Below are 5,996 nucleotides of genomic sequence, written 5' to 3'. Positions count from 1 at the left end.
AACCAGACTGAAGTTTCAGCACTCCGGACAGCTCCGCCGCCCTACACCCGGTGAGACCGCGCTGACGTCACAGCCTGACCCGCCCCTGACAACACGGGGTCGGGCCACAGCCTCGCTTGGGCGACCGGAAGTGTTCAAGCTCTGGTGAAGGCGAAAATGAACAGCAGCAATAATTATCAGGAGACTCGCCCACACACACACACACACACACACACACACACACACACACACACACACACACACACACACACACACACACACACAACTTGATGGTTTCTGTTAAAATGTTTCCTAATATCTTGTTTCGGTGAGCTTTGTCTCCCACGAAACAAGGAAAGTTAAACCCCAAACTATTCACACCCTTGGCAGATTTAGGTTTGATGTAATCTTTTCATTAGCAACAGTTTCTTCTACCTTACAGTAATAGCTGCATTTAGCAGTGGACCTAACAGAGTCCCGACTTGAATCTGTGGATGCAGCTAAAGGTTTGGTGATGGCAAGGTGGCCTTTCAGCCTCACAGACTTGGAGCTCATCACTGAAGATACCACTTCAAAATACCAGTGGAAATATGAGAAAAATGGTCAACAATTACAATACAGATTTGACTTATCAGATTTTTTCCCATTGATTATTACCAAGGGTAGAAATCATTTTTCATATGCTATTTTTAAAATTAAATGCAAGTTTAGATTCATACTCCTTTTACCTTGTTTTATTATCAAAGGTTGATTATCAAAGCAAATGTTGTATAAACACTACACCTGGCATGCTATGTAATGCTCCGGCTGGTGGAGCACAGCACATGCCCCATAAAGTGTAGCCAAAAGTGTCAAACCGCTGTGCTGAGAGAGACGAACTGTGGCCGGGTTTTTGTGAAGCGATTCTCAGGGCCAATTCAGAGGATGTTGGTCCCATTCCTCATGAAACAGGGTGGAGTAGAAACGGACATCTTTGACAGCAAAGATGGGATCGTCTACGCTATTGCCCACAGAGAGACTGAAGGACAACAATGTCCTCAGATCCCCTATTTTCATCCCGCCCTCTGGCCCCATTGCTTTGAGAGATTGTTAGATTTAAGATACAAATATAAGAATCTTCCTCACAGATCTTTAAAAAGACTCTTGGAGCTCAAAATGGTTGAATTAGTTGTTGAACATTCATAAATTATCTAACCAAATCTTCTTTTATCACGATCAGTAGAAGTAGATCATCTTTTCTTAGTTTTTTGTCTGAGCCTGGTTGGTTGCCTGTGTTACTCTTCAGTAAATACCTCTAAATTTATATTACTAAAACTGTAAAGTACAGTTGACCTGTATTGTAGCCTTTTAAATAACAAATAGGCACTATATAGCAATAATCTGTATCAATTCAGATTTTATGAAAAAGAAGGGCAATTCACACCTTTAATGACCAAATTGCAGTTTTACTATGGGTGTTGTTCCTTTAAGATCCTTTAATGTTTTTAAAAAAACTACAGCATAATATTGCTTGGCTGATGCACTTGAAACACAAATAAATATTTGATGACATCACGCTAAATATTGTTCCAGCTGAGTCTTCTAATTTTAAACCCGCTTATCTGACTGCCAGCTTCATATCTTGTGTTTGCCAGTGAGGGGAACGGCAAAAGGAGTTTACATGGATGACTAAAACTGGAAGCACTGTGGACTGATTACAGGGGTTTATTTCTCGTTGAAGATGTGGAGAGTTAAACTGAATCATGGAGCGTTAAGCAACAGAGAAAACTCAGAAACAACCCAAAAATGATCGTTTTGCCAAAACCACCGGGTTAGTTACGCTCAGTGCCAGACAAGAAATTATTTTAGCACAATCAGGTCCAGCTTGATAGGGTCCTCTCTGTTTACAGGCTCTTTGCAGGCTGATTTTTCCATTTTAATTTCTTCTCTGGAGCCGCCACCCTGTCCTGTAGCATAAACAACACATGCCTGTTCCAGCAGTTCCATTTATTACTACTGGTGCCGCATTCAGTTTGAGATAATGACTTTGGCTGGAAGCTGACAAGAGAAGCCGGACAGAGAATGTCACCATCTGTGTGTCTCATACTCTGGTCAGGGCTGGTAACAAGTAGGTTCAGGGCCCATGTACCTTGTGGGGAATAACAATATCAAGGGATTGCTGATGGCTCCCTGCAGCTCAGGAGCTGCAGAGGGGGAAACGTCAGCTCTGCCTGAGAAACAGAAAAAAGTATCATGGGGAGACAGTGAAAATCAGATAAAAAATACCAGCCAGTCTAGAGATGAAAATGTGCAACATCTGCTTTTATTATGAGGCGTCATAACTAAAATCTAAACATGTCACAGCTGGAAAGAAATGTTAGGAGATAAAAACAAGATTGAAAACATATTGCACCATAGTAAATAAGCACAAAATACATTTTAAATATTTTTTTCACATATTAATTGTCTTAAAGTTAGTGTGAAAACAAAAGCAGGTTTATATATAAAAAATGTTGTAATAATATACGTTTTGAGGCACTTAAAGCAACTAACATATGCAATAAAATGGAGTGAAAACTACAGCACTCTAAGACTACAAATGTACAAATGTAAACGTACACACACTGAGACAAATTTGCAAAACACCAGTCTTTGCCCCATCGCTTTGCCCATTTATTGTGTGCATTTTCTGCTCTATGTTCAATATTTAATCAAGGCTCAGAAATACTGGATGCAAATGGACAACTCAGACACATTCCATTCAATTTCCTTTATACAAAAAGGTTCTGCACATGGGAAGTCACTGCAAACATAGTGAAAAAGCTCCGATTTGTTGGGCTGCAATGCAGTCAAGAAATAGACAATGTCGATACCTGATGGCAACAAAATGATTAAAGAAATTTCCTGGCAGTGTTCTCCGCCTCTTGACAAACTTAAGGCGCTCCTCAAAACTGTAACATTATGTGATTAACTCAGGGAGGGATCTCATTCAGCGTGACATTTCTGAATCAGTAAACTATGCTGAGGTTTTTGGGGCAACTCTGTAAACTGTGAAATAAATTTGACTAAAGAAAAAACTGCATTATTAAGTGCAGTCTAAGCAAAAATGCACTGTTCTTATTTGTCGGATATTAATAAAAAACATCTTTTAGTTGTGAACCATCATAACACCAGCTCAGGTTTTTTTTTGATAGATAATACAATGTTTCTCGTTACTCTGACCTGCTGGCTAGGGGCTGCCACCTGTGTCAGACCTGCTCTTGCCATCTTGCAACATTATCCCACATGATGGAAGACAAGATGCAGTATACCTTCAGTGATTCCTGCCATCATGTCTTAAATCCACCACTGGAACAATCAATTTTGTTTTCTTTTTTTCTCTTCTCCTGCATCAAAATTATCCCCAGCTTTCAGCAGAAGGTATTGACTTCATGCAATATGCATGTCACAAAAAGCACTGGCCTTTGAGAATTATATGTATTTAGCTCTGACTATCCTTGCCATCAACACTCATAAATATAGGCCCTGATTGGGTGCATAATGTCCCATTTTAATAACAGCAAACCGGATTAATGTTGAAGATGCCATTTTCTCTGCAGCAGCAAATTAGGAGCGGCTCCTTCTTTTGTGTGTAATTTGAGAATTAAATAGAGGCACAGATTCTGGTTTGTACGTCTCCAGTGTGCACAAACAACTGTGAGTTTGCCTTTTGGGACTCATCAGGTCATTTAAATATGTCAGCAATAGCTGTTCATGTCAAAAATATAACCTAGAACTATAATTGAGCTGATTTATATAACGTTGCACCTCTGCTGCCTATAAACTGCCTTATTCAATATTCATTATCAGATGCACAAAGTGTATTAGGATACTGCTTAAAATGATAATGAAAAACATTTTTGTCTATGAAAATATACCATTTAGATTAAACAAAACCTTTATTCTTCTAATGAAAGTGTGTTTTATGTGATTGCGAATAAATGACGAATATGAATAGGGAATGGATAAGAAAAAGCACAAAATAATATGAAAAATTGATTAACGAATCAACATAAGAAAATAGGTTTATGTTTTCTCTCCAAAACATGCATGGAAGAGCGTCCATGATCCATACCTTTTAGTGCAGAGGATGGCAACTTTATTTGTTCCCTTTACTGAAAAGTGTTTTTTTTTAAGTTAGATATTTTTAATCGTAACCAAAGTTTTAGACAAAATTCTTCAGGTTCATTTTCTCATTATATTACGCACAGCAAATCTTTAATTACAGACACATCACTGAATAAATGCAGCAATTCTCCTCCATTTGGGAGTCTGACTCATTGTTTGCGTTGGCTTTGTGGTCCTTTGGCTGTGTGTCACTCCAAAGGATTTGAGCTCATTTTTTGCTCTGAGGCACAGGAGGAAGCTTTGTTTGCTTAAACAAAATAATCTTTTTCTTCTGCAAATATCTGGCAGCAACACTGAAGATAAAACAAGCTGTATCCACGAGGCTGGAAATGGTCCAATCAGAAGAGACCGTCAGGACTGATGTTTTACTCCATCTGTCTAGGTCTGGTCTTAGTTGACCGTTTTTAAAAGATTGGTTTGATCAGCGTTTCCCTGTGGTTGGTTAAATAAGCACTGATACTGGGCACCAGAAATAAGCTAGGAACCAAACCTGAAGCTTTGGTAAAATGTTTATTTAAACAATTTTGTTACATTAATTTCATAAATTGGAAAAAGGCAAACGACATAAAAAACACTCACTGACAAAAAGGTGTATCATCATTCTTTTCAGAGCTGTTTGAATAAGTGCAACACGCAAACTACATTATAATACTGTGAAACAATCAAATACATTTCAAACTGTTTTAAAATGAATATCCAGTTTTCTATGCCATCATTTGACATAAACAAGAACAGAAAATATAATTAATAATTCAACTGTAACTAAGCTAAGCTGTTATTCTCTCCTGCCGTCACACAGCAATCACATGTGCAAGTACGCCTTATTGAGACCATGTTAAGTCACACGGTGAGTTATAAACTTTTATAATGTAAAAGGTAAGGGTGATGCTGTTTAAAATGGTAACAACAGTTTTTTTTAACACATTTCTTAATTGCCCTGCAGTACTTCAGTTGCGTTATAACCAGTAATTATGCTTATCATATGCAAAAATATCACAGTTAAAATAGTGAACTGTGGTATAAAAATTTGCATTCATGAATTAATTTCTTAATTAATTAGTTTCGTCTCTTCAGTTACCTTCTTCCTTGGCCTTCTCAGTCCAAATATTCCTTTGTTGATTTGAACAGATGCTTTGGATCGTTATCCTGTTGATAGATCCCATGTTCAGTTTTCTGCCAATCATCATTGAAAATGTGCTAGATTAAAAAAAAAAAAATGAATCATGCCATTTAAGTTTCCAGGCCCAATTTATTACCAATGGTGCCATATCTAGTTTGAGATAATGAATTTGGCTGGAAGCTGATAAGAGAAGCTGGTGGGAGCATTTTCCATATACCGATCCTTTAATCCTTTCATTTAAATTTTTTGTTGCCAAATAAGCTCAGTGTATGTCACTGTCCATATCCCACTGTTCTAGTAAAAGTTCATGTCAAGTTATGCAAACTCTACATGCTCATGTTTTTGATGGTGGAAATGAAAAGAGTATTTTTCGCTCATGCCTCCTAAACAACCGGATTGGCATATAGATGGAATCTAAGGATTATTTTGGAGACATGGGCACCCAAAGATGCCTGTCTTTGCTGCGGTTCTCCCACAGCGAGCTTTGTGGATTTTTATTTTATTTCTCTCACCCTCCTCCTCTTTATGTGTGTAGGCCGAACAAATTTGATTGCAGCCTTGTGTTTTCTTAGTGGCAAATGTAGATATTGTCAAGTTTGGGTGATTTATTCATTTTTAAAACCAACGCACAGCTACCTGTTTTCTTGCTATCCCATTTTTAAGAGCGATTAGGCAACATGGGCTTCTAAATCTTATCATATTAATACCACAGGAACAGAGAAGGTTAGGAAAATAAGTGAAAATAAATGTC

This window comes from Fundulus heteroclitus, chromosome 1 (genome assembly GCF_011125445.2).
Source record: "Fundulus heteroclitus isolate FHET01 chromosome 1, MU-UCD_Fhet_4.1, whole genome shotgun sequence".
In the NCBI taxonomy this organism is placed as follows: domain Eukaryota; kingdom Metazoa; phylum Chordata; class Actinopteri; order Cyprinodontiformes; family Fundulidae; genus Fundulus; species Fundulus heteroclitus.
The sequence above is the reverse complement of the archived record's forward strand: the minus strand, read 5'-3'. Positions refer to the sequence as shown.